Source organism: Phocoena phocoena, chromosome 14 (assembly GCF_963924675.1).
Source record: "Phocoena phocoena chromosome 14, mPhoPho1.1, whole genome shotgun sequence".
In the NCBI taxonomy this organism is placed as follows: Eukaryota; Metazoa; Chordata; class Mammalia; order Artiodactyla; family Phocoenidae; genus Phocoena; species Phocoena phocoena.
The window spans coordinates 82838435-82847551 of record NC_089232.1 but is presented as its reverse complement, the minus strand read 5'-3'; the positions used below and the strand labels follow the sequence as shown (position 1 = coordinate 82847551).

Here is a 9117-nt window from a genome sequence, read left to right as displayed (position 1 = left end):
GATGGTAGTGGTGGTGGTGGTGGTGATGGTAGTGGTGGTGGTGGTGGTGATGGTAGTGGAGGGGGTGGTGATGGTAGTGGTGGGGGTGTGGACATATTTGCTCTTCTACGACCCAGATTTTCTGGGGCTGCTGGTAAGGGGTCTTGGGAAGCACAGACCCTGATGTTTGTCTGCTAGTTGCTCACGCGTGCCATGGCAGGCAGACGGGAACGTCTGCAGGAGACACCTGTCCACCTCCCCGAGGCCCAGGGATTCTCAGTTCCTGGGACTAAGATGGCAACCAAGCCCTTTCCTGAGCAGAGACTGACCCCCCACAGCATGTCAAGGAGGGAAGGGCCCGAGGAAGCCCGCTCCTCGTCCCGTCCATTTTATGGGTGGGGAGACCGAGGCCGAGGGAGTCCAGGGGATTTGTCAAAATGGCCTAGAGTCAGCAAAGGCAACCAGAACTGGAACCCAGGCCTCCGTTCTCCCGGCCCCGGTCTCCTTCCCTGAACCAGGCGCGTGAATGCTTGTGGCATCTGCTCACGGGACGGGTGGTGAAACGGACCAGAGGGACCAGGTAGGCAGCCTGCGGCGACTGAAGCCTTTTTCCCTTCTGGGCCACCCGGGCCGCACTTCCGGAAGAGGACTCGGGGTCGGCCCCTCCCGCGTGCCGCCTCCAGGCCTCTCCCACACCCTCAGGCCAGAGGCCAAAGGTTAGGGAGGCGGAGCCGGTGCTTGGCTCCGCCCCTGCTCCGAGATCCAAGCGGGGCTAAGACCGGGTCAAGGCCTCAGCCGGGCAGAGCGTGCGCTAGAGAGTAGCGAGGGGCCGGCGTTGGAAGAGCGGAGGCCGGGAGCTGCAGGGCCATAAGGGGGGCGTGGTTAGGGACGGGGGCGTGACCTGAGTGGGTTGACGGGCGGGGGCTAAATTGGGGCGTGGTCGAGGCGGGGGCGGGTCCGCAGGAAACTTGAGCTCCCACCCCGGCCGGGCGCCCCGCCTCCGGGCCCCGCCTTCGCGTCCCTTCCTTTCCCTGTCTGGCAGGCGGGCCGCGGCGACTGCAGACGGCGGACTGGCGGATCGGCGGACTGGCGGGCACCTCCACTTCGCTCTCTCCCTCACTGCCGGCTTCCTTTTGTCTTTCTGCGAGGAGATGAGCGCAGGGCCGGCGCGGCGGCTGCGGGCGCACGGAGGCCCGCGTTCCTAGGCACCCTTTCCGGCCTCGGCGCGCTCGCCCCTCGTAGCGGCCCGCGCCCGCCCCAGCGCCGGTGGCTCGGAACTTGGGCTTGGGGAGCCGGCGGATCGCGTACTGCGACGGAGCAGGTAGGAAAGGGGCGGGCTGCGGGGCTGCGGGGAGTACGGGCGTGTGTACCGGCGTGCGCTGCGATCGGGCTCTCAGCGTGTGTGTGTGCGTGTGTGTGTTGAGGGGTGATTGTGTTTCTTTGCGCAGTGGAGTTGTGGGTGACTGAGTACGGTGGTGTGTCCCTGGAATGGCGTGTCCTCGTGCGGATCCGTGTGTGCAGTTGGATGTGCACATTTGCGGCTGCGTTTGTGGAATTGTGTGTCGGGGCGCAGTTGCTGGTGGGGACCGGGGCGGGGAGCGTGTCATGTGTGAGCGGCCGTGCGTGAGGCGCGTGTGGCAGGGTGGGCGTGGGCGGTCCACCCCGAGCGCGGAGCCCGGGGTCCCAGCCGGCCGGCCCAGTGCGGACGGAGTACAGAGCCCCGGAGGATAGCTGGAATCCGAGGGGGCTAGCCCGGGCTTAGGGGGCAGCCCTGGCTAGCCCTGCCCGGGGACAGGTCCGCGCGGCCCACGTGAGTCGCCTGTGTGCTCTGGCCAGGGGAGGGGGCCCTCGCGGCGGCCATCTGCTCCCTCTTCCCCAGGCGGAGGGGCAACGTACAGAGCCCTGCTGCGGAGTTAGGAGCCCTGGCATCGCCGTGACTCGCACTGCGACCTGGGCCCGACACGCCACCTTCCCGGGTCTCGGTTTTCTTATCAAGTGGGGACAGTTCCTCCCTCGGGGTCTGTCGTGACGGTTAAAATGAGAACCACTAAAGATAGCTCTCGGCCCAGTGCCTGGCACATAGTAGGTGTTAATGTTAATTGCATTAGCGTCTCTCTTTTAAAAAATCCTTTTGTTTTCTTTATCGTGGGTGGGACTCTTACACCCCCCCCGCCACCCCGCGCGTGTTTTGTGCCTCACTCGCCGTCCTAACTTAACCATGAAGCTCCGAGATTCGAGAAAGTTTAGGCTGCCTGCTGCGCCGCCTCCCCGCCGCAGCTCCCGGGCGGCGCCGCCTCGAAGGTGCAGTAGCGCGCCTCGCGGGGCGCCGGCCCTTCTCCAGCTGCGAAGGCTCTGGCGCCCGAGCGGGGGTCCCTCTCCTGGCCGAAGGCAGAGGCTGAGGAAGTCAGGAGCCCTTTTGTTCAACAAGTGCCTAGTCCCCGGGGCGTGCACATCTGCAATCTGAGAGCCCCGGTGTGAAGCGGCGCTCCCCGCAGAGACGGATCTCGGGCTCCCAGGGCACCCTGGCCAGGCCTGGTCACGCCGAAGGCTGCCCCCTTTTCCTCCCCGCCAACACCGATTCCCCCTAGAGGAGCATGATTGCCGGAGCATGAGTTCCTGCCTTAGACCCTGGCATTGAACACCCTCTGGGTACCGGCCCCCGTCAACGGCAATCCCCTCTCCCTTTGATCAGCCTTACGCAGGAGTCTGAGGGTCTGCATCCTAGTCCCACGCCTTAATTTTTAGATTGCTTAGTTTCAAACCTACTACTCGTTGAACTGCAGTGAATGCACACAGCTCTAACCATGATTCTCTCTGGCGGAGTCCTGCCAGCAGCACCACAGCGGTTGCTCAGGCCCAGCAGGGTGAGCTGGCCAGGGCTGCTCGGACGCTTTCTGCCACAGCCAGTGATTCCTTCCCTCCATCTCTGGTTTCTTCCTCTCAGGACCCTTCCCGGTAGGGAAAAAAAAATACCCTTTGCCAAGGGAGCAGCTGACCTCATGGTACATGAGGTTGTTAAAATGAAGCGCTGGCAGGGAGTGGGCAGGGCCTGCGTCTGGCTCTGGGTGCCTTTCCAAGTATCGGATGCTCCCGGCTGGTGTTCTCAAGGAAGCTTGTTCAGGCTTTTATGACACAGTAGCAGAAACCTCTGGTTTGTCTTCCACCCGGACCGAAGCCCTGAGATCTCAGCAGTGATCGCGTGTCAGGGGAACGAATGAGCTCATTTGTTATCCTGACTTGGTGTCAGGAGCACACTTAGAATGGAACCTGCTTTTCGTGTTTCGTAAAATGATTTTATATCCTAGGCTCTTGATCTGAATCCTATTCTCTTCCCCGTAATCCAACTCAATAATAATATTCAAAAAAAATCAGTCTGACTTTCTCTGCTCAGAAGACAAACCAAAAGCTGGGATTTTTTCCCCCTTAGTTAAAACCAGCCCTTTGCCTTAAGGAAACCACTGTTTTGGCCCTAGATCTATTTCTGTTTCACTTTTGAAAGGCCTGTAATTACTGAGCTCTTGAGGTTCTATTGGATAATGTGCCAGAGGGAAGGGCCAGGGGCTCTGCCTCCTGCTTGCCGGGGGGTCGTGGTGCCGTGTTCTCGCCTTGCCTGCTCCATTTGCATTCCGATTTTTGTAAGTTGGGAAATAGATGTCAACGTGCGATAATAATTTGGGAGACCTGGCTTTGGGAATCAGATGTCCGGAAGGTCATCTTCTTGTGGAGAAACAAGAATAAGTCAAAACCCCAGAAGAACAAAGATTTGCCCCAACTCTAGTCAATGACCCATTCATTTCCAATAAGCCCTTCTAGAGAGAGACTCTAGAGAAATAAAAAGCTTGGACGAATTGCTTCAGAATTTGTCCTAATGTCCCTTTCTGACCTCAGGGCTGTGCAGAATTAGAAATACAAGCGACAGAAGGGCAGGGAGTGGGCCCCCGTAGGCCCACACTCCCCAGCCTGGGCCTTGCACTCAGCAAGCCCCATTTCTACTTGGAGCTGCTGTGAAGTTTCATCTGGTAAAGAGGTAGTGCTATCATCTGGGGCTGGCACCCCCCTCTTTTCAGGGCTCTGTGGGCACAATTCCAAGGTCACCATTCACATAAAACAGCATGGTGAGGGACTTCCCTGGTGGTCCAGTGGTTAAGGCCTTGCCTTCCAACGCAGGGGGTGCGGGTTTGATCCCTGGTCGGGGAGCTAAGATCCCGCGGTTTTCTCGTGGCCAGAAAACCAAAACATAAAACAGAAGCAGTATTGCAACAAATTCAATGAAGACTTTAAAAATGGTCCACATCAAAAAAGTCTTTAAAAACAAAAAATACCATAGTGAGTGTTCGTCCCTCAGGGTAGTCTGTATTCCCCTTATTCCCACAGGCCTCCCCTAGACTTACTCTAAGACCTTGCATTGCCACTTGGAAGTGGTAGAGTGCCAAGGTCTGATAATCCAGGGTAATAATAAGGAGCCCCAGACTTTATTTGGCATCAGATAGCAAGCTTCTTGGCAGCCAAAATTTTATCTAGGTTGGGGATTGGGTTTGTATTAGAATTTAGCATTCCACCAAGCCCTAAACCCGTGCTGGTTTGTTGCAGGATAATGCTTCCAATTTATGAGCTGCCAGCCCAGACTTGATGGGGGATTATGTGTGTTTTGCTAGTTTGTCAGCCCTTGATGTCATTGTGCTTGGGGAAGGAGGGCACTTGGAGACTTAATCATGCTCTACTTTAAGACTCACCATTATCCCACAGTCTCGCTGGGTTCCTTTCGTGTTTTCATGCCCACACGCAAGTCTGCGCATCTGTGCACCTCACGTGGCTCCTGTCCTCTTCCCTTTGGGTTGAGTTTCTCATCAAGGGTGACAGAGGGTAATTGTATATGGAGATAGCAGAGCGAGCTTAGGGCCTCTCGGTACCACTTGCCCCATGGAAAGAACTCTTTCAAATCACTTTCCACCAAAAAGAAAAAAAAAATTCATTGGAATCTACTGGTGTGGGTTTAATGTAACTTCAGGTAATCAATACAGTTTGATAGGTGGAACATTTCTTAGGCACTGAGCAAGGTGCAAGTCTAAAGAATTAAAAAGAAAAAAAATCATCTGAAAAGCTCAGTGAATCCTTTAAGAGAGCCTTGCCTCGGCCATGTCATTTCAAGTCGAATTGAATTTCAGAGGCAGTGCTTCATATCTTTGCGTTCATGACACGTGACTAACTAAAGACACTTTCTGAGAGGCCTCAGGCTCCCTCCCCTGCCTGCATCAGGGCAGCAAAATGGCTTCTTTGACCTTTGCATTTTCCTTTATCAGCCTAGTGTACCCTCTACCCCTAGACCCCTGCTCGCTAATGCAGTAGCTGTGTTTTCTGGATATTGGTTTCTCTTTAGAGTCTTAGTACAACACAGGCTGGCAGGAAGCCAGAAGACTGGAGTAGGGGTGCTGGCATCCGCCTCACCAGCCTCATTAGGCGAGAAGTCTTCTTTGAGGAGCTAGTGATGGGTTTCTGACCCTTGGTTAAGAAATACTCAGGATTGTTAAATTCTGACTCTTTGGATAAAGCAGCCATGGTCCTGGACACAGGAAAAAAGCTTTTGGAGGTATGCAGTTCCCCTCTTGAAAGTCTTCCCTGGTTGCCTGAATACGCTGTTGCCCAAACGAAGTCTCCCCTTGCTGTGTGTCCCCTTCAGCAAGGGAGGTGTCCCCTTGGTCAGGCACCTGCCGTCACGTCTGTGCACTGACAGGGAGCTCTCCCACCGCCCTGACCCCGTGCTGCGTGTGTGCTCCGTGCTACTACATGTCACAGCAGAGCCCAGAGCCCACCGCGCCCTGCCCTTCCCCCATTTCCCCACCCATCTAGCGGGTCAGACCTCTGCTGCCCCGCCCTCCTCCCCATACCCATGCCTCTTCGGCCCAACGCCCAGCAAAGCCTCATCCCTTAGCCTGGAGCTCGGCTTCCATTTCATCCTGTCCCTTTCCACTCCCCCCAACCCCCCAGTTCAGTCTCTTCCCCACTAACTTCTTCTGAACACCTACTGTGGTCTTGCTTCAAGCTGGGCTCCGAAAGCTGGCCACGGGCTCCATCCCTGCCCCTGAGAGCTTGGTCTTGGGGAGAACATCTAGTGAGCTGGTGGAATTGACAGGTGCTGGGAGGGCAGCTCCCGCCCCAGGCCCGGGCCTGGGGAAAAGCCTCGGGAGGAGGTGTCTGCAGGGAGGTGGGACAGTGAGGGTGAGGCCAGGCAGGTGGGCACAGCGTCTTTCTTCTCTCCCAGCCACACTTGATCCACTAAACTCCTACTCGATCTTTAAAAATTTTTTTTTCAATTAACAGCTTTATTGAGGTATAATTTATATACCACAGAGTGTACCCATTTAAAGTGTATTAGTAGGACTTCCCTGATGGCACAGTGGTTGAGAATCCGCCTGCCAATGCAGGGGACACGGCTTCGAGCCCTGGTCTGGGAAGATCCCACATGCCGCGGAGCAACTAAGCCCGTGCGCCACAACTCCTGAGCCTGCGCTCTAGAGCCCACGAGCCACGACTACTGAGCCAGTGTGCCACAACTACTGAAGCCTGTGTGCCTAGAGCCCGTGCTCCGCAACAAGAGAAGCCACTGCAATGAGAAGCCTGTGCACCACAACGAAGAGTAGCCCCAGCTCGCCGCAACTAGAGAAAGCCCGCGCGCAGCAATGAAGACCCGCCGCAGCCAAAAAGAAAAAAGTGTATCGTTAGATGGGAATTCCCTGGTGGTCCAGTGGTTAGGACTCTGAGCTTTCACTGCCGCGGGTGAAGGTTCTATCTCTGATGGGGAACTAAGATCCCGCATGCTGCATGGCGTGGCCAAAAAAAAAAAAAAGTATTATTCGATACTTTTCAGTAAACTTACAGAGTTGTGCAACTGTCACCACAATCCAGTTTTAGAGCGTTTCCCTCGCGCCAGAAGGCTCCCTCATGCCCATTAGCTGTCACTCCCTGTTCCCACTCCTGGCCCCGGGTAACTACCCTCCGGTTTTCTGTCTCTAGATTTGCCTTTTCTTCCTATGGTTCCTTTTATAGATTTGGCTCAAGGGTCCCCTCTGGGAGGCCTTCCTGGAGTCTTCCAGTTAGAATTGGCTTCTCCCTCAGGCTGCTGAAGTAGCCAGTGCTGTCTCCCTGTGGGTCGGGGAGCTCTCTGAAGGAGCCTCAGGTCTTACTGGCCCCTCATCTGTCACCTAGCACAGCGCCGGGCACCTGGGTTGCCCAGAGCATGTTGGCTGGACTAACTGAAGTTGCCTCCCTCACGTTTCTTTTGTGAACTCCTGAGTATCCAGCACAGTGTTGGAATTTAAAGTACAGAGTGTGTACTTGTGTTGGGAGGCCCTGCTACATTATCTTGTTTCAGCAGGAACATGTGAGGCAAATGGGATGAAACCCATTTTTTAAAATGAAAACGTGGAGGATGCCCAGGGCAAAATAAGTAGCCCAAAGCCATTGGTAGATAGTAGAAGCAGCAAGAATTAAACCTTCTCTTCCAGGCCTATTAGGTAGTGAGGAGATGCCCTTCTGTGGCTTTTCCTGCCATCACCTCCCAGACAATGTAAATTCCTTCAAGGGCACGAGTGGTACAGGGCGCAGCTTCCTTTGCCCCAGTACTTGGCCGGGTAGGAGTGACTCAGTTTCAGTGTGTGGACATGCAGAGAAGTTTCTTGCTGAATAGATGTGGAGGAAGGCCCTGGGGGAGGGAGGGGTGCATGCGCCTCCATACATTGTGCGCTCAGAAGTCTCTTCCTGTGTCATTTTTAAAATATTAATTAATTTTATTTATTTTTGGCTGTGTTGGGTCTCCGTTGCTGCGCGCAGGTTTTCTCTAGTTGTGGCGAGCGGGGGCTGCTCTTCATCACGGTGTGCGGGCTTGTCATAGCAGTGGCTTCTCTTTTTTCGGAGCACGGGCACTAGGCCACGCAGGCTCAGTAGTTTTGTGGCTCGTGGGCTCTAGAGCGCAGGCTCAGGAGTTGTGGCGCACAGGCTTAGTTGCTCCGCGGTGTGTGGGATCTTCCCAGACCAGGGCTCGAACCCGTGTCCCCTGCCCTGGCAGACTGATTCCTAACCCCTGCGCTACCAGGGAAGTCCCCTCTTGTGTCAGTTTTGTTCTTTGAGGAAAGTAGCAGGGGAGGAGATCCCATTTTACAAATGTGCAGCCTGAGTCACAGAAATTGTATACCCTGTGTATGTAGATCGATCTGGGTCTGGTGTGTAGACCACCAGGTCACAAATGGTCCACTCACTGACGCAGAGAACTTTCACCGTGGACACTGAGAGTGTCTTGTTTCTTCCTGAAGGATTGGGGTTGTTAGACCCTATTTTTCAGAATATCCCAGGAGAAAGACCAGGGATGGGGTCAGGCAGACCGGGGTTCCAGTCAGTCTCTGCTCTGTTGTTTATTGGCTGAGTGACCCTTTCTGAGTTTGCTCATGTGAGAAAAGGGGTTCTGGGCCCCCATCAGACAATCTCATGAAACCTGGATGTAGAGGACCCGGTTGAGTCTGGCTGGTCACACGTCTGCGGAGATGGAGGCTGCTGCAGGGCTTCCCTAGCAATCAATGTTCCTTTTCAAATTCAGGATTATTAGGCATATATTGACCCAGACTGTAGCAGCAAGACACATGACATGAGAGCCTGTGAATGTGTGTGTGCCAAGGGTCCTGGAAGGGAGCCGGGAGGGTCGTGACTTGGAGTTTGGGGAACTGCCGTGTTGCATTGCCCCAGCTTTCATCTCCTGCAAAGTGTCGCACAGGGTCCCTGATGCAGCCACAGTGACCCTGAACTTGGGGCGGGGGGTGGCACATAGAGAGAGACCTGTGGGTTATTTCTCAGACATTAGGAGGCCCAGACCCCCTAATCCCCTCCCACCTTGGGCACTTGGAAAGCGTTTATTAGTTTGGGCGCGTGGGTGCCAATGGGCTGAAGGGGGACTCCTGGCAACACCGGCAGAGTTATGGTTCTGAGCAGCCGTATGTGTGGATCACAGCGCTGTTTTCCCTCCAGCAGCAAAATGCTCAGGTCTCTGCTTCCTTCCTGTGCATTTAACAGACGTTTCCAGAAAACAGAATTGACGACAGCTCCCCACCCTTCGCTGTCACTCCCATCCTTTCTCTCTGCTGTGCTGTAATC

General features: G+C 55.2%; 1 protein-coding gene across 1 annotated transcript in view; it reads left to right on the top strand.

Moving 5' to 3' along the window:
- The first annotated feature begins 1014 nt into the window (after positions 1-1014).
- HPCAL1 (hippocalcin like 1) overlaps positions 1015-9117 on the top strand; it is a 112187-nt gene continuing 104084 nt past the window's right edge. Inside the window, exon 1 of the mRNA XM_065890779.1 lies at positions 1015-1300. The gene's annotated coding sequence lies outside the window, so the exon portion shown is untranslated. The remainder of the gene's footprint in view (positions 1301-9117) is intronic.